Genomic DNA, 27078 nt, shown 5'->3' with positions numbered 1-27078 from the left:
TCTTGCCTTTCAGACAGGAAGCTCCTCAGAACAAATATGCCTTTACTTCTGTGTCTGAATGTCTTCTGCTACGACAGAGCCCTGATCTTCATGAGAATCCTGAGTTTCTCTTCTCTTGCAGGTAATGGTAGATTTTTCCTGATGTTCCACTGGAGTAATTCCATTGGCCACTAAATAAACATGGAGAATGTTCCTAAAATTTTAATGGATATTTTTTCTGCCTTCTGAAGGTTACTGAGAGTAGGAAAAATATCAATATCTCCCCACCTGGAATACTGGGTCCTGCCAAGCTCCCCAGCTTCGTAGGGCTGAGGCATGCAGGAATGTTTACAGAAGTAGAAATAACATCCTTGTCATTATTCTTTTAATTAATGGTTGGTCAATGCTGACCCCAGCTCCTGGCTGCTGCACATTCAGTGGTAGAGAAAAGGAGGTGAAAGGAAAAAACTGTGCATTTAGAATAGAAAATAGCATGGAAGGATAGCAAATCCTGCTGAAAAGAGGATGGTGATACAGCAGGTGTGTCCAGCCTTGAGAAGGGAAAGCTTCAGGAAAAAAAATTCATCAATTTATACCACACACGTTGCTCAGTTCTGCTAAGTTAAAGCACTAAAAATTACACCTTTTTCCCCTCAAGATTCTGTGCAAGGTATTGTTTGTAAAATCCAAATTTAACTTAGAAAATGATATTTTCACTTCTATTTTCTGATACTTTGGAATGGTCACAACAACATTTTCTATTTTTCCTCCTGCCATGAAAACTTGATTCCTAAAGCAGGTAGCTGGAAGATGAATGATCCAAATTATAATATGGCACCTGGATATGGGTCTTTTTCTGAAAACAATTGATATTATCACATTTATAATAACTCTCTTAAAATTATATCAGTGCACATCACTGACAAAATCCTTCTTTCCATATTTTGTAGGGATGACTTGTGATAAACCTTGCACTTTTCATCCTTTTTCAAGTAATACAAATTCTTAGATTCTTCCCTTGCTGATGTTCCATCCTCCTCTCTGACTCGCTTGTCAGGCTCCAGCAAACACTGTTTTCTTGGGGATAGGAATTACCAATATCCACTGATCTTTAATTACTTCAAAATGTTGCCAGACACTTCTTTTGTGATATGCAAACCTTTCAGCCGGAGCCAAACCCCAGTGAGTGTCCTCATCACGTGAATACAGTCACAATTTTATGGCATTTCAGCAGTGAGCAAAAAAAAAACCACCAGAAAAGGCCAGGGTGACCTGTAAGGAAGGCAGCTGATAGCAAAGGGTATGGAGTAACCCCTGCTCAGGGCTCCTGGAGAGCTCCTCCCACAGAACCAGAGGTAGGAGAACAATCCAGCCCAACTGGCTCCTCCACCTGACCGTATTTTGCAAGCCTTGATTAGATTCTGCAATCACAGATCAATTGATAATTTCATAAAACCAAGTGGCTGTCAGCACTGCAATCAGCCAGGATGATGTGTATGCACTGACCTTCAATCCCCTGCCCAGGAGTGTGTGTCAGAGATAAAATGCCTGTTTGGAATGCCTCTCCCTCCCACTCTCCCCAGGCTGTTGCTCTTTATGGACTGAGTAAGCTTTTGTTTAATTGGTTACAGCAATGGGAGAAATAAATAATATCAATACTGAGCCTGCCTCCAGTGGCTCCTGGGTGGCTGCAGAGGGGAGGTTTTGCCTGACAGGTGGCCCTCAGGAAAAGTTTGCCAGGCTGCTCCAACCAAAAACCAAAAAACCCACACAGACTTTTAGCTCCATAACAGAGGAGGTTGTTTTTCCTGTGCCTTAGTAATGGGAGTGAAATAAGAATCATGGAAAATAATTTTTTCCATAATTTTCCAACCCATGCTCTGCAGCTGGCTGTCCTCCCTTCCCCAGTGCCTCAGTGTGCACTATGACACGGAGCAGATACAAAGCTACTTCCCTTTTCTCTCCTTCCTCTTTCCCCACCCATCCCACTGGACATCCATCCTTGAATTGAGCATCCACATCAGCCAAGGCATGGGAAGTGAGGCAGAGAAGTAAATTGCCAGCAGCCACTCGGAAAAAGCATCCTGAAGCCTTTTGAAAGCACCAGTGTATTTCCTATTTGCTCCTTATGTTCACCATTTCATCCCAAATTAATGCAGCAATTCCTCTTCACTCATGTTCCATGTGAGCATCCCCAGTCCTTTTTCCTGCAAGCACTCAGTTATTCTCAGAGCTTGGTGAAGAATTTATAAGCCATATATAAACTCTTTTTGCTGCTGCCAGAGTATTCCATGAATAGATTTTAATTTTCTGAAGCATCTTTGCTGTGCAAATCCATCAGGATCCCAATCCAGACTCCCATCCTAACAGATGCTCAGGAATGTTCAGGAGCTGATCAATACCAGGCAGAACTGGTCACTTAAACCATAAGGTCCTGTTGAACCTGTTTCCATTTTAGATGATGGTTCACAAATACTTGCAATTAGGGGCTCATAAAAAGCGAAATGCAAGTTTTCATACAACATTTCATTCAGCAAAACAGGATCATTCAGCCTCACACAGCCTGGAAGGGAACACAATGAGAGCTGGCTCCTTAGAAATTCCAGCTGAACTTCCCAAGATCCTTGTGTTGAACAAGTGTTCCACAAAAGTGTCTCTGATCATGAATAAAAATACAAACCCTTTTGATTTTGGGATAAACACGGCATGAAGTGTGAAATCAACCCACGTTGTACATCATTTGGAATGACCAGTCGCACGCAGAGTCTAAATAATTAGCAAAATAATTAATAACCTGTCAAATAATTAGCGTACCTAATTAGGTATGGACAAAAATGAGAGCCTAAGCACATGTGCTCCTGGAGTTTGGGTTGTAGTGAGCATTTGGAATGTCAATGAAGCCATCATTGCAAACCTGGCTGGGTGACTTTGGAAAACTGTAGGAATGATGCAGTGTGGGTCTTGATATTATTCAGATAAAATTACATCTCTCTCACTTCTACCCCTCCCTGTCAATTAATACTGAGGCAACCTCCCCTAACTTCTTTTTATGGCATCTCTGTCCCCAAGAACTTCTGTGGAAGAGGCAGGATTTACTTTTCTTTAAACCCAGCTCCAGTAACCAGTGGTGAGCAGCCAGGAGCACATGGACAGAGGATGTTCCCCATCGTTTTCATCACAATATTCCCCCTCACACCTCCAGAATCACATCTTGGGCCTGAAAGATGTGATTTCCCCTCACAGAGCTGTTTTTCTCCAGCTGCATCATCGTTCAGGATATTTTTACACCTTGTGGCTCCTGTGGGACAAGACAGAGGCAGTTTTTGCAGCAAGGAATGCACTCCCTGAAGATAATCTTTCCAGCTTAGAATCACAGAGTGGTTTGGGTTGGTGGGACCTTAAAGCTCATCTCATTTGACCACCTGCCATGGGCAGGGACACCTTCCACTAGCTCAGGTGACTCCAACCCCCATCCAACCTGGACATTTCCAGGGATAGAAGTGTTCAGTTTTTGACATCCTTTCATTTCTGAGAGAGCTGCAGAAGGAAACACTGATTCACCAAAGCCAGAGGGAGCTGCTCATCTCCATGGCCAAGATCAGCAGCATCAGTTACACAGCCTAATGCCGTGAGAATCCAGAGGTCTTCTCCAAAAATCACTGCACAGCCACCTGGTAAGGGGACATTAGGTACAGATACCTCACCTCAAACATCCCACTGCACAGCCAGGAGCCTTGTGCAGTCCCTTGGAGCATCCCAAGGAGCCATCCACCCCTGGAGGCAGGCAGCACACCACTGGCCAAGTGGCACAACAAGCAAATCCCATCTCTTGGGAGAGGAGCATTCCCTGCAGTTCCCAGCACACACCCAGGGCTCCATCTGTGTTTGTGCTGAGCCAGACCTCCCCTGGGCGGCTGTGGGGAGGGAGCCTTGGCTGCATTTTCCCCTCCTCGGGGCTGATGTGATATATGAGGTGCAGGTGACACTTGGGTCAAGTGAGCACCTGTTCTGCCGAGGCCTCGGGGGACTCTTACTAACATGGGAAGAATTTATTTTAACAGCGAGAAACTGGGGGAGATTAGCACAGCACATTCTCTCCCTGGGAGTTGTAAACTGCTGGAATTCACTTCTCCCCTTTGGGATGCTGCAAAGAAGAGAGGAAGGGTCTTTACAAGGGCAGGAGGAAAGGTTTTATGATTGAAAGCTGCTGTGTCTGTTAGCTTGAAATTTGGATTGCAATAGTTGAGAGATATCCTTGGTCTGCAAACAATGACAGCCTCATCTCTGCAGCATGGAAGCTGGAAGGCTGAGCCCATGTCCAGAGGATTTGGGATTTTTGTTGAGACAAGGGATGGCTTCCATACAAACACCATTTGGAAAGCAGGGACTAGAACCAGTCATGCACATTCAATATCTCATCTGAGTACCTTTGCCTGCTACAAGGTTAAAATAAAGGATTATTATTCTTGTCAGGTAATTGAAAAGGAGAAGGCCCTTTCCCTATTTCATCTGAGCCTGCAAAGTCAGAATGTACACCATTCCCTGCCCTGTCAGTCGAAAAACCCCACATTTCATGGTGAAAATGTCCTGCAGATCATCAGTCTGGGCTTGGAGGGAAACCGTGCCTGTCTTTGTCACCTGCTGATGGTGTTTCCATAGTTCATGTAAAAATTAATTGTTTGTCTTAGTTCAGTTTCCTGTGACTGGGTAGGAATTGCAGAAGCCCATCCTGGGGTCAGCATCCTTACAAAAAGAGCCATGTCTAGGCTTTAATCCTGGAGATAGGAAAAGTGTGTTGGATATCAGTCCAAGGGAGGAGGGTAAATGAAGTATTTGGTCACATCAGAACATTGCAAATAATTTCTGATCTCTTTGTAGAAACAGTGGAAAAGGGAAGCAATAAGTAAAAAAAAAATAAAAATTAACAAAACCCCTTTTTTTCCCTACTTGTCTTTAAAATGTTGATTTTAGCTGCTGTTTGAAAATTACTTTTTTGACATTTCCTTTAATGTTGTTGTCTTACTCAAAATAGTTCCATTGGTAAAAAAATAAGTGCAATACTTTCTCTGACCCTAAATAGAAGTCATTTTGTTGTTCTGGTTGTGTTTTTTTTTTTTTACTTTTCAATTTGCTAAGAAAGCTGTTATTCACCAGCCCTGCTGGAATCTCTTCTCTTCCCTCACTCCCAGTGCTGGTACAACTGGCATCAATTCAGCAGACAAACAGAGGATTTCAGTCTTCTAAAGATGCCAATCCCACACCTTTCAGAAATGCCAACTGCAGTTTCTGTGATAGCAGGGAATTACTGCAGGCAGAGCCTGGAGCCCACGGACAGAGCCAGCAGCAGAATCCAGGCTGGGGAGCCTGGGCTGCTCCATGGAAATCAATCATGGACACCCCAGTCTCCTCTGATCCCTAGACAGAAGCAAGGATCACAAAAACAGCTCTTCCTCCTCCACAAGAGGACTCAGGATCTGGGCAAAGGACTTTGCTAAGCAGGAGAGGGGCTCATCCAGAGATTAATGGGAGCTTGTGGCAGCACCTCTTTGTACTCAGGGAGAGGACAGGTAAAATGTTCCTCCTTGTGTGGCCTCTGCCAGCTGAGATCTGCCTGCCTGGCCAAGTGTGTCTTGCTCAAAGAGCAGCACCCTCACCTCACCTGGGGCTGCTGTCCTTCAGCAGTGTCCATCTCTTGGAAATGGTTGGCTCCCACTATGGAAAAACAAAAACACTTCCAGTGACAGACTCCTCCAGGAAGAGTGTGTGTCCCTGGGACTCCCTCAGCACGAGTCCTCCTGAGAGAAAAACCTCCCTACATCCCCCCTGAAAAGATTTTCTCAAGGCCCTGTAATCCCCCCACTCCATTCACACCCTCAGCCACCCCATTGATGCAGGGTAGGGCTGGTCCTGGTAATTAAAAGGTAGCAAAGCTCCTCGTCTGCATGAATAGGGGACGAGTCAATACAGTTCAATCTGCAGCTGAATTGACTGCAATCAATTCCTCTCTCTGCCCGTCCAAGGCTGCAGATGTAAAGTGCACACAATCTGATCAATGGTGACCTTGAGAGCAATGAAGAGACAAAGCCACACTGCAAACAGGGGGAGTGATGGAGAGGGGCCCCTGGAGCAGGCAGGAATGAAGAGGAAAGCTGAGTTTAACCTTCTAGAGCCAGGCAAAGGTGCAGGCTGGACAGCTGGGGAGAGCCAGCAGCCTGTGCCACACCAGCTTGTGCCCTCCATCACCAGCTGCATCACCATGAGCAGGGGGATTAACCAAGGATGGCTCCTGCCCAAAAGATTTCTGGAGAGATACTGATTAGAAATCACTATTCCCTGTCAACTTCCTCCAACCTGCAGGGAGGTCAGGATCAGGAAATCAGAGAATCATAGGATGGAGTGGGTTGAAAGAAACCAAAAAGACCACCTAACTCCAACCCCCCTGCCATGGGAGGGACACCTCCCACTAGACCAGGCTGTTAGTGAAAGGTTTCTCCCGTTCTATTCAGGCCTCAAAAGCAGATGGAACCAAGCATCCAAGGCACCCCAGCATCTCCACTTGGCCTCAGGACATCTGTCCACCACAGGTAGCTCCTGTTGTCTGAAAGACAAAGTTGTCTGAAAACACAAACCAAGATTATGTCTTAGCACTTTCCCCTTCTGACCAGCTTCAACCCAATCACCAGTAATGAATTAATAATTAATCAATCATTCCCTGATTTCATTTTCAGCCTACAAGATGAAAAAAAAAAAAAAGAAATGGGATCTTAAAATAATGCTCTGCAATGGGTTGTGTCTGTCTCTGGCAAATGCAATTTAACTGCCTTAATGAAATGCTAATTGGTAGAAAATATATATAAAAACCATCCTGAATACTCCTCTAATTGAATTTCCTTTTTCCAGATCTACAAAGCAAAATGCTCAGTGCAGAAAGAACAGTAAACAGGCTCAAAGGCTGTCCTTTCTGAGACGGGGTAAAATCACAAAGAGCTGCACAAGGGTTCATTTGGAATAGCACCATTGTTGCTCCTAATTGTGTGTGTGTGGTGTGTGTGTGTGTGTGGCAGAGCTAAAGAAAAAACGATGTTTATAAAGAGCTGCTCCTTTGCCTGATGGACTGGAGGCGCTGATCCGACAATTAAAGCATCATCTCAGTAATAGCCATAAATAAACAGCAGCATTAGAACAGCCTGGCAATAAAGATGGTATTAAAAGGAGAACAAAATGAGAGGCAGCACCAAATGGGAAGGGGTGAAGTGGAAGTCACATTGATCCGCTCTGTCTCACTGAGGAGGAGGAAACAATGAAATGAATGAGCTTTGGGGACCCCCAGTGCCCCCCAAAGCTGCTACAAAGGAAGAGCAGCACAGGCTTCTAGCAAGGAGTGATAGGTGTGACTTTTAGTCAAAAAAAGTGAAAGAGAGAATTAAGTGGATGCAGTCAGGGCTGTTTAGAAAATTTACATGGAAGATTGTACAGGAAAGCATTGATTTGTCAAAATCCCAGCTTTTTCCAGGCCAGGGTCAGCTCTGACCTTTCTACAATTCACAAGTTTTGAATTGTCAGAAGTGTGACACTATCAAAGTGCCAAGTTCCCAATTTCAAGTTGTAATGACTTTTCATATAGAAATTGTAAATCACTGCACTAGAAGAGTTTAAGGGGGGGGAAAAAACCCAACCCAATTCACTCAATTTCAAGCACAAAATGCCAACTGACCTGACAAAGATACCGGCCACTCCCCACAAATTACTGCCCTCACATTTCTGAAGTTGCAAGTTTTTGTCCTCTTTTGAGAGGAAAAAGGTGCTGACGCTCTGAAAACTCCCTCCCCTGACCTGGGAGAGCTGTGTCCTCTCTAGAATGGACATCCTTGACTTTGCCACTGGCAAAGCATCACCTGAGTCCTCAGTGCAGCCCCAGGTTTCTCAAGCAGGACACCAGCAGTGCTGGCAGCCCCAGCCCAGGGGTCCACACAAACAGAAGCTTTCCTGTGTTCTATCAGCACTAGTGCCTTTAAACCCTCCTAGAGACTTTAAATGCTTCTGCAAATAGTCCATCTGACTGAGTATAATTACCTTAATTAAAACTCCTTCTCATCCTTCTGACTGGAAAGGTTCATGTGTTTGCCTTAATGATCTCCTTAGCAGCAGGCTCAGAAAGTCCTTTGGCTCCTCTAGCAGGGAGCTGAGACCTGAATGCTCAAGGTGGGGGAAGCCACAGAGGTGCCTCTGCTGCTGGGGTGGGGTGAGTTTTGGGGCTGAGATTCCCAGGATGGCTGACAGAAGTCTCTGTTCTCCTCTAAGCACTGATAATTTCTGGCTGCCTCTTTTCTCCATGAGATGGGAACCTTCCAAACCTCCAGGGTGTGGACTTAGCTGTGTCCTGATGCCATGCCAAGGAAAGGGGATGGCATGGTTATCTGTGCCTGGCTGAGGACAGATTGGAAGACAGCAATGGCCATAAGGCAGCAGGAAATGCCTTTGCTACTGGTCTAGAGCAGCCAGGGATGTTTTTTCACCTCTGCTCTATAAACAGCAAGTCAGTTTTGTCTCTGCTTCCCAAGGAGTCCTTATGGCTCACAGAAAGCAGAGAACAACCACTTTTGATATGCATCCTACTTACCTTCTGTCCTCTCTCCAGGGTTGTGTCTATGCAGAGTTAACCCCTCTCTTTCTGTTGGGGTTTTGGATTCTTCCTCCTGTTTCTTTCTCTCAGGGAGTTTTCTCCCATACACCTGGCTAGGAGATAATAGGGACTGGGTGTTTAGGAGAGACAAAAGAAGTGGCCAAGCTCAGGGAAGGAGTGCACTTGGCTGTGCTCCTCTTACCTGAAGGTTTCTCTTGGAGGGGCAGAGATACCCGAGGATTGAGTTGGGAATAAAGGGGCTGGGGCAGCTGCTAGCTGCTTTTTGCTCTCTTGCCATTCACAGGGGAAGGAGGCTGCGGTCGCTGAGGGAAGAATTCACCACCACTGTGGGATTGTGTCTCCTGCTGCCTTCTACCCTGAGAGGAGCTGCTCTGAGAGCATTTGCACTGGGACCTCGTTAACACCGACCTCACCAAACACAGGACTTTGACCTTGGGTGCCTCAGGGAAATCCCAGGATCCTTGAGAGGAAGGTATGTTCTCATGGAGTCCACAAACAGGTCTGATAACGCTTGTTCTGTGTTAGCTACGGGATGGGCAGCAGGTTGTTCTAAAAAGGCCATTCCTGCTCATCACTCCCTAATCCTTGTTCTGCTGTTGGAGAGAATTTAGTTGTCAAGCAGGAAGGGTTCCTCAGTTTTTGGCTGTTGGAATGAGGCAGCAGCAAAGTCTGGCTTGAGTGGATTTGGGAGATGAAATCCTGGCTGCCTCTTCCTCGTCACTGGGTGTGCAGATACCAGCACTGCTTCTATTTCCTTGCTGCCATGAAAATTGCCTTATTGAATTTTTAAATAAACTCTGCTGGTTGGAATATCTAAGGAGCCTTTGCACAGACCCTGATGGGACTCTTTTTTTTAAATTAAAAAACTTGGCCTCAGGCAAAATGGAAATGTCTTCAGATTTGCAATCAGTGCTCATGTAACATGTCTGAAATGCAGTTTATAAGCTGGTGATTTGATGGGATTTGTTTCTGGGGGGGATAATGGATGGATTTGAGGAATCTGGGAGCCCAGGATGCCATGACACAAATTGCTAACAATGACCACAGAAGGCCACGAGGGGAGGATGGGAAAGAACAAGAAAAGAACAATCCATTTGTAATTGCTGAGTTGCACAAGGGAGTCACACCGTGCTCTCCTGCCAACCTCCTCCTCGTCTTTGTGTTTTGCCTACAGAGATGTCCAGTTTGCTCCCAAGTGGAAAACATCTATGAGCCCCAAGATCATCCATCTCTGACAGAGATGGGAATTTAATAATAAATAGCTGTTAAATGCTGAATAAGAACTGTCACAGAGGGCCTGGTGAGAAGAAGACTCACTTGAACTTTGTCCTGAGGCTGCTTTCCCCAGTTACTGATCTGGATTATTCTATTAGCTGAGGTCAAAGCAAAATCCTTCTGGAGGGAGGCCGGGGGAAAGCAGTGAGAAAAACCCCTTCCTCTCTCAAGGATGGAACTGCAATGGCCTTAGCTAGGGATTAAATAGATGGGCAAGTCCCTAATTATGCCTCAGTTAGATAGCAAAGAACACCAGGGGAAGGAGTGGAAAAGGGAAGATAGGACTGTTTATTGAACAGGAGAGGAGCAGAGATGCCCAGGGAGATGCAGAGAAGCCAGAACTCTGTGTAGGAGAAGTAGATGATTGGGGTGATTTGCCCAGGCCTCATCCAGAGCATGCAAGGATAAGTGGTGCAGAGATTCATCAGTCATTGTTCATGCCAAGCTTACACAAGCTGGGAAAGCCACACGTCATCATGCAGAGCTGGGCTGGAGTCAGCTGCTTTGGGGATATCTGCTCTGGGATGGAGCCCTTGGCTGCAGCTCTTGCTCCTCTGCACCTCCACACCAGGCTCATTTATCTCCTTATCCTGGGATATCTCTCCTGGAACAAGCATGGAAGGAGAACACCGACCACAGAGGGCCCAAGTCCTGCGGTGCTTGGGGCTCACACCACGCTGCCAACGATGTGTTGTCCTCTCAGCCTGTAATTCACACCTTGAGATGTCCTACAGCCAATTAGCTCATCATGGCTAATCCACTGGTCTGTCCCAGCCCACGGGGGTTCAGTCCCAACCTTCTTTCCACGTGCCAGCATGTCATGATAACCTGAGACATTATGACAGGAGACAGCATCCAGCAGGATTTGTGCAAGGAACGCTGCAGAGGGAGCCCACCCCACCTGAAACCAGCAGGAGTGTGTGGGGTTTGTGGGGTTTGGCTGAGATGGAGTTCATTTTCCCCACAGCAGCCCTCACAGTGCTGGGCTGTGTACTGCTAACTGGGAAGGTGATGGTAACACACCGGTGAGTTGGTTCTGCTGAGCACCAAGGCAACCTCTCCAACATTTCCCCCACAGCAGCAGGATGGGCATGGGCAAGATTTTGGGAAGATCACAGTCAGGACAGCTGACCCAAATGGACCAAATGGATAGTCTGTATTATATGACATCTGGTCAGCAATAAAAGCTTAGAGAAAGCATTTGCTATGATATTTGCCTTGCAGAGAACCATTTACATTTATTGAATCCCTACTTCCTGCTGATGGAAAGTAAAGAATAAATCTTTTCTTTTTCTTTGCTGCTGCTTGGGGCATTTGCTTTTGTTTAATTAAACTGCCTTTGCCTTGACATGACTTTTTCCATCTTATTTTCCCCCTTTCTCCACCCTGCTGAGAAAAGGAGTGGTAGAGAGGTTTGGTGGGCACCTGTTGTCCAGCCAAGGTCAGCTCCCCTCAGAGAAGCAGAAGCAAACCAAGCAGGTTAATGTTTCTTTTAGAGGTTGCAGAGCCTACATGTCTGTCTCCAAAGGTTTGCAGCCTCAAGGCGAAATCATTTCTTCACAGCTGAGTTTTGCCTAAGGCTGCATGGCTGAGCTGAAGCAGAAGGAGGAACAGGCTCATGGGCTGATTGTGCAATGCTGAGGAGGTCAAAAGGATAGAAGTGCTGGGACACTGGGGCTGAGCTGCAGGGCAGGGACAGGAATGTGCTGCAGGGTGGAGAAGCTGCTCCCTGCTCTGGGAAAGAGGGCAGGTCGATGCAGAGCCGGGCTCCAAGTTTGGGACAGGCCTGGGAAACATTGATGTTTTTCCCCAAAATGGCAAAATGATGCTTATCCATCATTATTATGTCACTCGGCATGGGGATGGCCCAAAGGCTCTGCAGAGGTCAGCGGGCTGATCCATAAAAAGGCACCCAAAGATGAGCTCACTTCTTTCACTTGAAAAAGGAGTGGGTGAAATCTTTAATCTCTGGAGTCAGAAACAGTTTGGAGACTTGATAGCTTGAAACTCCAGTTTTCAGTATCCATCATTCTTGCAAATGCAACTGACTCCATCTCTCACTGCCAAGGGCTATTTCAGGGCTGTTCATTCCTCCCTAGGACATGTCCTTAGAAAATATCTTGTTTCTTGGTTGAATCCAAAAACAGGTTATGTCTGAACAGCAACCCACTCCTTGTGGCTCATTTAAAGACACCATAAGTGGACAAATCCCTTGATTATTACAGAAATTACCTTAAACCATCCATGTCACTCACAACTGGACAAGATCCTATGACCCTGTGGTTACAGGACCATCCTGAGGTTCAATCCTGTGGGATCCTGAGTGTGAGACTCGTCTCTGAGTTCCATGAGAAGTGAGGGCACCCAGCACCAGCCTGGACAGGACTTTTTCTGGAGGGAGGAAGAGAGCAAAGGTAAATAGGTGTAGGAGAGAGAGGGACAGAGGGAATGAAAGGGAGAACAGCTATTGGAGAGCTTCATCATCTCCCTGTCTAGAAGATATTTCTCCATTGACTCTATTTAAAGTCAGCCTCAGGCTTGTGGGCTTGGAGAGCTTTTAGCAGATGAAAGAACTCACTCATCAGGCAGAGTTTTTTTGATTTTCTTTTTTTTTTTCTCTCCCCAGCTCTCCCGGGTCTGTTTTAAAGCCATTTCAGCAATTGTTGAAAACTGTCAGATGCCTTTGACAGATCAGTACTTTACCGTGGAAGCTGCATGGCCTGTTAGCCAATCAAAATGCAAATTTGGGATACATTTAAAACACAAGCCCCCAATTTGTCTTCCAAATGCTGCTGGAAAGTCATGAAAGCAATTTAGCTGTCCCTGGGACTGCACCTTCTCCTCAGTCTGGGTTCTGGCAGAGCTGCTGGGTTTGCCGGGCGGGAATGCGTGTGCGTGTTGGAGTGTGTGCGCGAACGCCACGGGCGTCGTTCCCAGGCTGGGAGCATAAATCTTCCCCTCTGACTGAGTGAGATTTATGGCTCAGCCACAGGGCTCCCAGCACCTCCCAGCACAGCTCCTTCAGATCGGGACAAGCTCAGGGATGAGGTTTGGGAAGAGGGATGGACTGGGTGTCTCTGCTTTCCTTCCCTTCCTTGTCCTGATGGCAGTGGGGTGGCAGTGCCAGCAGCTCACCCTGGGCAATGACGAGAGCCATTTAATGGAGGCTGAATCAACAGGATCATGCTTCCCTTTCAACAAACAAACACTGTTATTCCCCCTCCTTGCTCTTCCCACTAGGAGCTTTCTGCTGAGGGAAATGATGCCTTAAGATTTTGGCTTTTATATTTTCCATATATTTGTAGTCCTGTAATTCTTTAGTAACTGTAAACTCCACACACACTGGGAGCTGCTGCTTCCCCATTTTAGGCAGACAAAACAGTTCCTCTCCAGGCCTGAGAATCAAGGACACCTCAGTGCCTCAGGCCCCCAGAGATGGAAACAAAAGGGAGTTGGGGGCAGCAAACTTGGGGGAAATGACTTCATTTCCTACAGCTGGAATTGGGGGATGAACCCCAATGTGCAAATGGACCAAATTTATTAAAGTGTGAAACCCATGAGCCACTGCCCATTTTGGGTGCAGCCCCTGGGGAACTTTGTCTGTCCAAAATGTCCCTGCAGGCCCCTCAATAAATAGAACTGCTTTTTATTCCCTTAACTCTGCCTGGCCTCTGTTTTTGGGTAGCCCCAAAAGGCATCAGGAACGAGTGGATCAGCATCACAACAGAGGAGCATCTGTGATTTACCTCCTTATTAGGTACAACTGGCATTGTGGTGACACCAGCTCTTCCTGTCCCTCAATCCTAACCCCAATCCCTGTTCCCAGTCAGAGCATTATCCATCCATTCCAGTCTGAGAGCCCAGTCTGAGCCAGCTGAACTAGTTTTCTTTATTTATCTACCAGAAAACATTTTTCCCCACTCTTTTATAACTATCTAAAAGTAAAAGTCTACTTTGTCTGAAAATAATTTATTTTCCCTTCCCTGAAAATGCCCCTTCCCCCAATAATAATCCTCCAGTTCTGATTTAAAGCCACCTTGCAAAGGTGAGGGGTTTTGTTTTTAATAAGAGCTAGAACAGCTGTACACAAGACAAAAAGCCTGTCCAGCTCATTCTTTAGCTGGAAATGTCATTGTTTCATGCAGATTAGTGCATAAAAATTAACCCATACACTTTAAAAATTGGTCTGGGGGAAAAATGCTGAGTTGCCTGTTATCTCCCTGTGGAGTTATCTATTTATATCAGTTGGACTGAGCCCACTGCCATCACATTGTGAAGAATTTCTTACCCCAGAGGCCCAGACCTGGGAACCTGCAGATTCTGCCACACACGACATTCTCTGGCATTCCTCAGAGCTGGAAACAATCTTCCAGTGAGCTGAGTTCATGCCAAAGAAAATTCTTTCCCACTTATCAGATTTGCTTAATAAAATGGGTAAACCTTTCCTGCAGGATTATTTGGAGTGATTTTTAAATGTTCCTCCTCTGCAAATGGCTGGGTTTGTGTTCCCCTCGTTCTGTTAAGGTCTGGATTCTCCCTTTGCCTGCAGTCTCCTCTTGTCTGGCTCGCTGAGGCAGCCAGATGGTGTAATTTGCAGGTACCTCCACAGCACTTACTTGTCTGACATGCCTGAACTGATTGAAACATGCACAGAAACCTTTGAAAGCTCACCGAAGTGGTCTGGATAAAGCCCTGGAATGTGACAGATCTGGGAGACAGAGCAGGTACATCCACTGCTGGAGATTGCACAGCACAAAGCTCCAGGGAAGGAGTTTCTGCCTGCTCAGGTGGGCAGGGGATGAGACTGAGGTTCTGTGGGTGCTGTGGATCTTTACAGGACCCCTTGGCAGTAAATAATTATGGTCTGGCTGCTCATGTAGTGTCTCTCCCTGCATTTATAGTGTGTGTGTGTACTAGTGAGTACATGATTCTGTAACTCTGTGATTCCCTCCTTCTTGTGTGCCTCCACTCTCTGTGTGTGTGGTTGGTGTTCAAATACTTCATCAAATCATAGAATCACAGAATGGTTTGGGTTGAGAGGGACCTAAAAGACCATTCAGGCCCACCCTTGCCATGGGCAGGGACACCTTCCCCTATCCCAGGCTGCTCCAAGCCCTGTCCAGCCTGGCCTTGGGGCACTCCCAGGGATCCAGGGACAGCCACAGCTGCTCTGCCCACCCTGCCAGGGAAGAATATTTTTTAAAATATTTTCTCTCTTCTTGGGCTTCCCTTTCTTCTTTCTTTAGGAGCATGTCGTCAGATGCCAGACAGCTCTGAGCTGGGACCAGGGGGTGATGAGACTCCTGGGAAGAGCTGCAGCAGAATCTGGGAGCTTGCTGGGGACAAATATGAAGAGCAGGGTGTAGAGAACTGCTCTAAAATGCCTCCTAACCCAAGGACAGTTGGGCCTCAATAGCTGCACCAGTAGTTTCCAGGGGAAGACATCTGCTGCCACTGAATAAAACATCCCCTGGAAATATGTCCATGAGCCACAATATCTTTGCAGCCAGGGATTTGTGAAAATAAACAAACACCTGCCAGGAACAGAATCAAACCAAGCACTGATTTAAATATGACAAGAAGAAAAAAAAGGCATTTTATTGATGGACTAAAAGAAAAGACCAAACCACAAAGCCCTCTTGCACTTCAGCTGGGGGCAGGAGGAGGTGAGGAAGGGGACAAGAGGTGGGGGAAGAGAAGTGGCTGGCTCATGCACTGAGCTCTGTTGCTGCACAGGCAACACCCTGTCAGCACTTTGCAAGAAGGAGCTCCATCTTTCTTTCTTACGTGGCCTGACAGCTTTTCACAAGAGATTTATACAGGGACAGGTCGGAATATCTGTCATAGCAAACCACCGTGGCCAAGAGAAACGAGGCACTGTGAGCTGGGACCTCCCACTTCTTAGGGCACAGGAGATGCTGTCCAGGGGAGGGGACAAGGGTGGGAGCTGCTGCAAACCCTAAAATTGAGGATCCCTGGGCTACACCAACACTGGGAATGTGCTCTGGGATTTATCTGGCTCTGCACAGGTATGTGGAGCTCCCAGGTCTGTGTCCCTGCAGGCTGGAGAGCCTCCCCTCGTGATCAAAGCACAGAACCTGTCACTTCCAGGGTTTAATTCATCTCTTTCTAAGGCAGACGTCTAAAGTTGGATGAATTGTGCTGTGGAATTGGTTGTTTCTCTTTCCCAGCTCCAGCAGGAGTTGAGGCAGCTGCCTGGGCTGAGGAGAGAGGTGCTGGAGCTGCTCAGAGGAGGAAGAGACGATCACAGAACCACAGAACCACACCATGGCTTGGGTTGGAAGGGACCTTAAAGATCATCTCATTCCAGCCCCCCACCACGGGCAGGGACACTTTCCACTGGACCAGACTGCTCAAATCCCATCCTCAGTGTACAGACAGACCATCCCACAGTGTCTGCCTCATCCCCATGAGCCCATTCCTGGCTCCATCCCCAGACACTCCCTTGGCCATGGCAGGTGGGGCACACATCCCCTGGCAAGGAGCTGCTGGAGAGCTCTGCAAGGAACAGGGATGCAGCCAAGTATGAAGAGTTTTAGGCAGGCTCAGAGCAGCCAAACTTTATGTTTTGGTGGTTTTTTGGTGTTTATTTTTGGGTTTTCTTGGTTGGATTTTTTTTGTTTGCTTGGGGTTTTTTTAAATTATTTATTTGTTTTGGTTTTGGGGATTTTTTTTGGTTTTTTTTTCATTTTTGGGGGTTTATTTTGCTTTGTTTTGTTTTGTTTTTTGTATTTTGCCAGGAGGTTAAAAAGGAAAATCCAGGGAAGTGATGGCCATTTGCACTGGGCAGTGACTGCAGTGACAAAGCCACGGGAGCATTTCACAGGGACAAAGGTTCCTGGCTGCTGGACAGCCGAGTATTAACATGGAAATGACAGCAATCCGTGTCAGAGCAGGGCTGTGGACATCTTCCCAAGGCTATCAGCACGGTGTGGAGCCTCAGATGCAGGACAGGGATTTGCAGGCTCTGGGTGAGAGGCTGGCAGCTCCCAGTGCTGAGCACATCCACTGGAACAGGGAGGAAAGAAGAAGGAAGAAAAAGCAGCCTGTAATTCTGCTCTGTCAGTGCAGCTCCTCCAGACCCCAGCTGCGGTGTAAATTGAGATTCCACATGGATGCTGCTGCCTGCTTTCACTGCTCATTGGGTGCAATTTACTTGTCTCATCCGATTTACGCCATGCACTCAGGTCTGGAGCATAAATATCCCGGCTCATATAACTATGGGAACATCTTCTGTCTCGCCTCACTCACACTGCCTCAGATCCATCAGATTCACAGGAAGTGATTTTAATTTCAGTGATCTTTGCTTTCTCACCCAGAGCCCCACTGATTCCTCTGCCAAGGTCTCCAAACCACACAAGTGGAGTTTTCCATTGGATTTGGTGTTATCTTCTGATCTGAAGGGTTTAAATGTGAATTAAGTGATACCTTGGCTTTGAGCACAGCCCCCCTTCCTAGGGGTGAGCTTCAGCCTAAATGAGCAATGTGTGTGCATTAAGAATGCACTCCCCAAGCATGAATAAATGTTCTCAGGGAGATCCTTAACAACATACAATCTTCCAAGCAACAGGTTGCTTCACTAGGATTAACAACCTAGAGGAGGAGGATTAATATAATTGCTACTCCTAACCAGATCTGTGGAAAATAATCACAATTGAGTTAAATAAAATGTTTGAAAACTGTTAGGGATTTGGGATGGTTTTGGATTTTTTTTTTCTTTAATCTTTTAAATGTATTTATTTTGTAAATCTCGCAGGAAGTTCCCTCATGTCGAACAGGATGTGCAAGCATTCATCTTCTCCTCCTTTTTTTCAGAAAGGTTCTTAAGCTTGAATCAAACAACAGGATAATTTTAGGGAGCAACACCTCAACTGGTCTTCCTCCAGCTCTGTTTCATGTTTTATTTCATGAGAATAAAAGAACTTAGGTCAGATAAAAGGAAAAGTCCACCTAATAGAGAACTAGAAGTTCAATAGTGGTGAAAAATTGCCACCAGGAAAGGCAGTGCAAACAGGAGAGCATGTGGCACTGTTTCTCTCCTCGTCTTTCTCAGCCTGCAGTGCTCTGCAGCTCAGGGACTGCAGGAGTCAGAGGTGTTATCTTCCAGTTTAATGCCCTTGATGGATTTTTTTTCCCTTCCATGAAGTATCTAACAGCTTCACAAAACGCACGGTTAAGCTGTAAAACTCTACTTTTTTTGTGAATGCCAGAAGTTTACATGGGTTCAAAAAGCAAAGTGTGAAACCACATTACATTTCTACCTTCTGGATGTGCTATCAAGCAAACACACCTTGACAGGGAAATCTCTTCCCAGGAGACATCGTGACTTTGATACCTTCTTTTTTTATTTTTATCTTTTTTTCTTCCCTTTTTTTTTTTTTTTTTAAATTCATTTCTGGAATAAACGTGTTCCACAGCAAATCTTGCAAGGAAAGTGTTTTCCTGCAATCAGCAGCCCTGCTTCCAGCATTTCTCCAGCCCATCTGAGAGGGGGCTCCACCTGACCCCATCAGCTGCACTGCAAAGTGTTTGTTCTGCTGCCCAGGAGTGGAACATCAGGAGCCACTGGGCTGTGACCAGCTGAATAATTCTGATTAAATACGTGGAAATAAACATAATCATCCTTATCACATTAATCACAGTCTAGCAGGAAACCTTCACCTGGATTTTAGTGAATTCAGAGCCTGTTTTGTTCATGATCTCTCTGGTGATCCTGGGCAGCTGGAGCACATTTCACCCTCATGTAAGAGCCAGTGCAAAGTCAAAGCATCCCCTGAATGGCACTGGCATGAATCTGCAGCCTGTGGTCAATGTTTATCCTCTGCAAAGTGAGGTGGTGTTGAGGTCCTGTGGGATCTGGGGAACCAAACACCGCCTAGGCCAACCAAAATCCCCAATCCTCCGTTCCTTAAGCCTTTTCCACCCTACAGGTGTTTTTCTTCCCTGCCAGGCTGCCAAGACCCTGTGCATGCTCCACAGGCACTGAAGAACAACCCCTTCACTTGTGCAGGGAGGTTTTTAACTCCCACCAAACCTTCCCACTCCAGGGAACTTGTTTGAACTTTGCTTTTCCCAGTACAGAAACTGCCCTGGGAAGTCAAAGTCGCAGCTCTCAAGAAGAGGAGTGCCCACTTCAGCAGTGAGCACCATGGGCTCTTTTCAAAACCTTCCCCATGCCAGGCTGATTCCCTCTCTCTTTCCTTCCCCACTTTTGTGCATGTTTTCCAGGATTGTGAACTGCTTTTGGAGCTGAATGTGTTCCAAGTCCCTCCAGGTCCTATCCCCATCTGGCTCCGTGGCTGTTTGGGGCTGGCAGTGGGCATTGTCCCTCCAGCCATGCTGCTGTCCTTCCCTTCCAGCCCCACCACATATTCCAGAAACCTTCAGACCCCATAAAAGCCCTTCTGCAGAGGGAGCTGGAACCATTCAGGGCTGTGCTGAGAGGAGACAGAGCTGCCCCCTCAGGCAGAGCGAAAAGGGCCCAACAAACGCTGCGATGACAGCACAGTAAAATTCCCTGGGCTTTAAATATTTTATCATCATAAAATAAACATAGATCTTCTCATCATGAAATATACATTAAAAAATGTTTAAACGTGTTAATTATTAAACCAATATTGATTCATACTGGATGAAGCATTAACGGGTGGAGTTTGGAGGAGGAAAATTGGCAAATGTATTTAATGTCGAAAGAGCGCTTGCCACATATCAATATTCATCAGGTCTAACCACTAATAATCATAACAGTGACAGGCCAGATTTATGGCTCCTCTGCATGAAGGCAAGTCTCTGCCAAGGGACAAACTGAAATATTAAGATGGGAGGCACAAAAATTCAATTTTTTTTTTTTTTTACTCCAGCTCATCATTGTGATTTTATGGATAAAGCGAGGATTTGCGTAAAAGAGTCTGAGCAAACAGAGGGAAGACTCTTGTGAGTTTATTGGAGAGCAGGTTATCAGAAGGATTTAATCATCTGCTCTGATAAGGCCTGGGCTAAAGGCATCCTCCTGTGCAGGTGCCACCAGGGTGCACAAGGAGTTAATGCCTGCTCCTGTGCCCTCTCTTTGGACATTTATTCAAAGAATCTTAAATGGATTTTCTGAAAGTCAGAGGGTGGGAAATGCATCATGTGCTACCTTTAGCATTTGCAGGGTTGAAGGTGAAGCTTGAGTTAGGGAGTTTTATGGTTCAAGTCAGTTATTTTGATTTGGGGCTGTAAATATTCTCCCCAGAGGAGAATGCCTTGCTCACTGTGTCTGCAGGAATTCTTTTGCAGATTTTTTTTCCCCACTGAAAGCTCTAGCTTTGATAATGCACTGAGATCACTGCACAGATAGAAAAGGAAAGGACTGGGGACTGAAATTCCATTAATATGGGAGACCTGCCAAAGCTCCTTGATTTGGTTTAGTTTTAAATGTCCATCCCAACCACTCCAGGAGCAGGAACTCAGATGTGGATGCAGTTTGTCCAAGGACATTCTTGGCACTCTGTCTGGGTCTGGTTTTCATTTCCTTCCCCATCTACAATTTTTTCCCCTGATTTATTTCAGTGTGAACAGGTACACCAGGACCTGTATCTTCAACACTGTGTGACTGTGAATTTAACAGCATTTTTGCAATATGCTGGAACCTGAGAGAACTTCAGAATTGCAGGGAGTTCATTTTATTTAGAACATTTTCATGTGAAGAGTCTTTTTTCTCGGTCTTTGAACAAAAAAAAGGAACAATGAGGTTCAGTGACTGTGTTCAAGGACTCCAGTTTAAATTCATCCAGCCTACAATTCAAAAAAGAAATTTGTTTTCTTAAGAATCTCCCCTGAAAATGCAGTGTGATACCAGAGAGTTTATAGGTGCTCTGTCTTGCATGCCAAATTAATTTAATTCTTTTTATTACTGTGTCTCTTTGCAGGTCTGGTACAAGTTACAAGAGCAAACACATAGAAACCATTTCTCCTGAGGTGAGGGGGAGTCATACAACTACTGATGGACAGTCACACCAAGAAAAGTCAAATAAACTGGTTTTCCCCTTGCTGGAATTTGGTTTTAATGTCTGGGCTGGTACCTGAGTGAGCTGCTGCTGAATCCTGCAGATATGGAAGTGTGTAAGGTGCTGCACAGAAGGCAAGGACAGGAGAGAAAAGATCAGATGAACCACTCTACTGACCAAAACCAGGCCTGGAAAAAATCTTTGGGTTTTTCAGGTCCTCTCCTTTACCTACCAGACTTTCTAGCCTTCAGGATAGATTTGGAATTCCTTTTTAGTCAGAATACATGCCAGCACAATGGCAAATGTCACCCTTTTTCTTTGGGACAAGGCATTAGAACAGCAAAACCTTTAACATCTGGAGTTTGCTGTTGAACAAGAGCTCTGCTGCCAGTGTGTATCTGCTGGAGAAATGCTTCCCAGCCTATGCATGGAGATGATACACTAAATTGTCCATTTAATTTCCACTTACTGGGACACTCAGCATACATTATAGAATATTTGACTATTAAAAGCATGTTTATGGACTCTGATATTGCTATCAGTGGTATGTGACTAATACAGAGTAAAGTGCATTTTGTCACAATCGGTTGATTTTGGAGTAATCTGTCACTGGCAAGTGTTAATCTGGGGGTTCTCTTCCTAATGCAGCTCCAAAAGATGTGTCTGGAGGGATTTCTGCTCTGGTTGTGTCTTGCACAACATCCTGGCACAACATCCTTGCATGAAACTCATCCTGAGCGGAGTGAAAGCCAAATTAAACTTGAAAAGTTGCACCATTGGCCAGATTGCCTGACAAAATCATTTTCTTTGAATGTATAAATTAATTAGAATTCCTTTATCCCTCTACTTTACCACACAGGCCTATCCATAAACTTTTGTACTGACTGACCACTTGTAATCAAGTGTGATCTAGAGATTAACAGCCTCAAAAATATTAAATTCTCACAAGTTTTATGAAGAAGCTGATTCTGTTGGAGCTCCTGAGCAATTGCACACCCAGGAATTCAGACACAGGATACTTATGCATGGAAAGCAAGCTTCATTTCCATGGAGCTCAGAAGTAGCTGGAGTCTTGATGGGATGTTCTCCCACTGGAAAACATCCATTTCTTAAAATCAAAATGTGCCACAGTAACAAACACTAATTGAAGCAGAATTTCAATTGAAGGCAGTCATTTAGTTTGTGATAATAAGATATTTGATTTCTTTCAGTCTTATAGAATTTTCTTCCCCTTAATGTATATGATAATTCTCATACACAAAAAAAATGCAAACAATAAAAAACAGACAAATGTGTGTATTGAGGGAAGACTTTTGGGGGTTCCTATAAAGCTATTTTCTTCAGAATTTTCACATCATATGGCATGGGAAAATATTGGAATTTAGGGGGGAAAAAAGTTCAAAACTTGGAATATGTGCTGAAAGACACATCCCAAATTTTAACCAGAGCATTAACAATTCCTCCAGAGTGAAAGACCCAGCTAATCAGCAGCTGTATCCAGAGAAACCTGCTGTCAAAAAGCTCTTCTGTACCCAGCTCTACTGACCAGAACAACAAGGAACTAAATCTTCATCAGTCACTGGCCTCCTGTACCCACAGGATGCTCCCCCAAGGGCAGTCAGAGCCCCTGGTGCTGTGGCTCTCCTTGCCTTTGGTCCCCCCAGGCTGTGCCTTGGCCACCAACAGCAGCAATGTCCCTTTAGATGGGGTGACAAAACCTCTCTTGCCTTGCAGGGCTCCTCCTCCAGCCCCTCCTGGGTGCCACTGCAGCCACTGGAGAGTTCCCCTCGTATCTCATCCAGGAAAACCCAGCTCGCTGTCCCCATGACCTGCACATCAGCAAAAGTGCTCTGGGGTCACAGGAATTGTTCAGAGAGGGAGCTCAGTGCTGGGGAAAACCAAGCCAACCACTCTGGATTATTGTTTAGGGAATCTGGGGAAACCAGTTGATATTTTACAACAAACTAAAGGCTGGACTTGTTCATATTGGGATTTTCCAGAGGATTGGGATCCCTAGGACTCAGCTTCCCCTGGCTGTCCAGTTTGGTGGTGACAAATCCTTTTATGTGGTCTGGGGTGCAGACTGTGCCAGAGCCTGGGCAGCAGTGAGTGTGCTCTGTGCCTGATCCCAGCTGCAACCACTGCAAAAATGAGCCCTAAAGGGCACCATTCACATGCCAGGCTCTCTCCTGAGCTGGGAAATAATGTCTTGGGACTCGCTTCACAAATGCAGCTGCCTTCTGGGCCTAACAGCCACACATTGTGTGGGGTGCAATTAGGAGGTCATAGAAATGCTGTCACTGATGGCTTTCTGGCTGCCTCTGGAAAATGTTCTCAACACATGGCTAATAAGTAGGTTTCTTTGATACCACTTTGATAGTTAGGGACAGCAGGAGGAAAACAAGCAGAAGACCAAGCTCGATGCTATTATCCTTTTTAACTTTGCTTAGCAAATGATTCTGAAGTGCTCAACGCAATCACTCCCCCTTTTATGCATAGGTTTTTCCACTCCTCTTCCTTTACTAGGGTCTAATTTTAAGGGAGCACTTTGGGATTTTAATAACAGAATTATACACTTTGCCCACAGGTCTTTAATCTCTGGATGTTTATCCCATCAGCTGTGTCTCTGGTGAGCCTTTATCCTGGGATGTTTGTCTATTAAATTAACAGTATTTCAGAAGGAGATAAGCCATTTGCAAGCAGTAAATCACAAGGCAGCAGCATCCACTTAGTTCTCTGGCTGTTGCATCACTCAGTACATTATACACTGTTCTATATACTCAGTATATCACTGAGTTCTTCATCTTCCCTGCCACCCCCGCCCTCCGCCCCCACGCTGTCTGCAAAATGCACAAACCTCTCTGAGGCAGGCGAATCCAGAGAGGAGGAGACAGATGAGATCCGTGTGAGCAGCAAACCGGGAAGGGTTTGGAGGGTTTGAATGGCGCTGCTGGATTTTGGCTGGGTTGCCTGTGGAGGAGAGGGTAGATCAGAGCCCTCCACATCAGAGAGTGCCAAGAGCAGTGAGTAACCTGCCCAGCAAAGAGCAGAGTCCCTGGGAACGCGGCAGACAGGGGCAAAACCAGCCCAGGATGGAGGCAGCCCACGCTGAACAGTGCCTGGAGAAGTTCTGTGGTGCTGCATGACCAGAAGGAGATGGATATGTCACACAGGGAAGGAGGAGAGCTACTTGGAAGGTGGCCAAGACAATGGAAGTCATAATTCTGTTTATGCACCGAGCAAAAATGAGAGTGTGTGTCTAGAATGGCTTTGTCTGCCTTAATTCTTGGCCTTAATTGAAGGGGTCCTTCCTCAAGAAAGCGACCTGGAGGGGATGTTTGGAGATATTTTCAGAGCTCGGTGCACTGCAACAGAACCATCAGCACTGAGAAATGTTCATTTTTGCTCCTTGGATTGTGCCCATCCAGCAAATGGAGCAGGTTCAGTTTCATTTAAACGCTGAGAAGTGCCAGGTCCCTGCAGAAAGCAGGCATGGTGCATCTGCAAGCAGATGGGAAACATCTCCATGTAAGCATTTATGAGATGCCTAACATAGTTTTCCTCTCACAAAAAGAAGCAAACAGATGAAAATCTAAATGTTAAGGGCAGTGTGAACCAATAATTCAGGGGAGAAACTCATAACAAGTGGTACAAAGCAATCTGTTGCAACAACTTCTTTTTTATCTCCCCATTGACTTCTTGCTTCCTACCCTTCTTGCTATCACCTTTTACAATATAACCATGCAGATATCCTATTTTTGATACCAAAACTCTCTTTGAACCAAATCAGGCTAGAAACAGCAAATTCCAGCCATACTCCACAACATAACACCCTGGGAATTTTGTCTTCTTGAATTAGCAAATTAAAAAAAAAATTCCAAAGGAAAAGTTCCTGGATTATTTTATAGGTGCATCCAGGCACATTTTCTGTGTCCAGGTGCCACATCTTGGCTAGTGACTGTCTTGATTTGACAGATTTTAAATCCCAAAGGCTTCAGCAAGGCACTTGGTCCACCTTCGCCCATGGAGAGGGGAGGATATTTGGGTTCCTCTGGTTATTTACACATTAAGGGAGGTGCCTGAGGTCATGGCAATCCCCACAGCTGGGCTGTGACACCCTGGACACAGCGGATAACACAGACTGAGGTGCTGCCCTACCTGAAAAACAGGGTGTGAGAAGTGCTAAGAGTAGAATCATAGAATTATTTAGGTTGGAAAAGACCTCTGAGATCATTAAATCTAATTAACAGAGCAGGCAGATCCCTTTTCGTGGCTGGGGAGAAAGTATGGAATGCAGAGTACATTTACATTTTTGATCCAATCTGGAGCAAAGCTGACACTTTTCAGCATTGCCCAGAGTTATTTTGGGTGAGGGGCCCCCATTTTTGGATTCCTTCTCTGGTCTCTGGAGATTCAGCCTCATTCTCCTCAACCCAGGTCTATTCCCCAACCACATGCTCTCTAAACCAGCCCCTGTCACTTTGTTTGTTTGTTTGTCTCTCTCTTCCTCTCCTGCTTTTTGAAATTTGTCTTTGGATCACATAAATCTTCCTCATGGAAATATTTGTGCACTTGGCACATTCCCAAGGAATGTTCAGACTTTAATAAAGCAATATTTGTGGGTTTGTTGGGGTTTTTTTCTATTTTTCTTTCCAGGGGGAGAAGTTTGTCATTTTTTTTGTTTTTTGGGGTTTTTTTTCATGGCTTTCCTCCATGAATCTTGGCAGCTTAGGAGTCCCCTCCAGTAGGATGTAATTGGAAGTAGCTGCTCCCTCTGATAGCCTGGCTTTCAGAGAGTGGCCTCCAGTTCAGTAGCTGCGAGTAACCGTGGGCAATTTTGCCTCTGCTTAATTGCAACAAGGTTGTTTCCTCCAATTTTTAAGTCTTTTCATTTTCAGGCAAAACCAGAGCTGAATGCTCATGTGTCCTCCTCTAAAACCACTTTATAATCAGTGTTAAGAAAACATTTTCTGCCACTGCTGACAGTTTTTCCCTCAGAAGACTGGAGGAGATCCAGATGCTGCTGGAAACATCGGGTGATGTGGTCAGCAGAAGAAAGGCTCCTGGTTTGGCTGATTGATAAAACACTGCCTCTGCCCAAGAGTAAATGTAGAGCTCGTTGCTTATTCCCTCTTTCTCTTGGTAAATTTAGAAATCATTTGAGCTGGGTTAATTTTAGTTTTAGGAATTGTAATTCCTCAAAGGAGCACAAGCGGTGTTTGAAGTCAATCCCACTTGTCCAAAGGAGGCTCAGTCCTGACAGCACAGCACCCAAAGGGTGCTCTCCAGTCTGGCCTTTAAACTCTCATGATTCCAGGACCTTCCTGGGATATTTTTTCCAGCACTTGACTCTCAGCAGTGTCAGAAGGACAATCTAAATATCCTCTATAACACAAGTTTATCTTTGAGCCTCTCCAAAATTAAACTGTCTCAAGTTTAGAAGAGCACAGAGGAACCTCAGATCCTCGATCTTCTGGCAGCACCAGCTGTCAGCCCACAGAAACCTTTGCAGGGATAGGAATAGCCTCGCTGCTATTCCGAAATTCTTAGAAAAAGCTTTTCCCAGGAAACAGAGCCAGTGCTTTTCCATGCTCCACCATCTGCGCCTGCTGGAGACCCACTTGGCTCCTGGCATCCCACAAATGCATCAACAGGAGACAAAACCATTAAGAAAGCAGCAGAGATCACTTCAAAATGCAAACAAAGCAGAATAGTGAGGCACTTCAGGCCACTGCTGTAAATCAGTGAAACTCACGGATTTCAACCCAGCTCTGCCAGTCTGCTCCAAGTGAGGATTCCGTTCTTCATCATTAACTCCTCCAGCATTGCACAGCCAGCTCTTGCAGGCTTTGAATGACTTCCTGCTTGGAGTTTACAGCTGTTCCAGCAAGGACTTTGGTTTATCCCTTTAATTTGTTATTAGTCTGTGTAAACTAAATGAACAAAACAAAAAGGACTTGGGAAAAAAGAAACCCAAACAGATGCATTCATTTTTCCTCCTCTTCAGGCAGACTTTGGGTAAGGGGCATTGCTAAAGTGGGGAAAACTGGGACAGGTTTCCTGTTTAGGATAAAGATGTTAGTTGAAGTATCTTGGTTCAGATTAATGAAAATATAAAATAAAATAAGACTCTAGCTTCTACTCAAGGGTCTTCTTTTTCATTAAAATAAC

At 45.6% G+C, this 27078-nt stretch overlaps 1 long non-coding RNA gene across 1 annotated transcript; it reads left to right on the top strand.

Annotated features, from left to right (window-relative positions):
• Window positions 1–12271, top strand: LOC107211915. Its single transcript, XR_001524336.2, has 3 exons — window positions 1–121; window positions 8907–9095; window positions 9798–12271. It is a non-coding gene; the product is annotated as an uncharacterized LOC107211915 (long non-coding RNA).
• Window positions 12272–27078: the final 14807 nt, after the last annotated feature.

Source organism: Parus major, chromosome 17 (genome assembly GCF_001522545.3).
Source record: "Parus major isolate Abel chromosome 17, Parus_major1.1, whole genome shotgun sequence".
NCBI lineage: Eukaryota > Metazoa > Chordata > Aves > Passeriformes > Paridae > Parus > Parus major.
The sequence above is the reverse complement of the archived record's forward strand: the minus strand, read 5'-3'. Positions and strand labels throughout refer to the sequence as shown.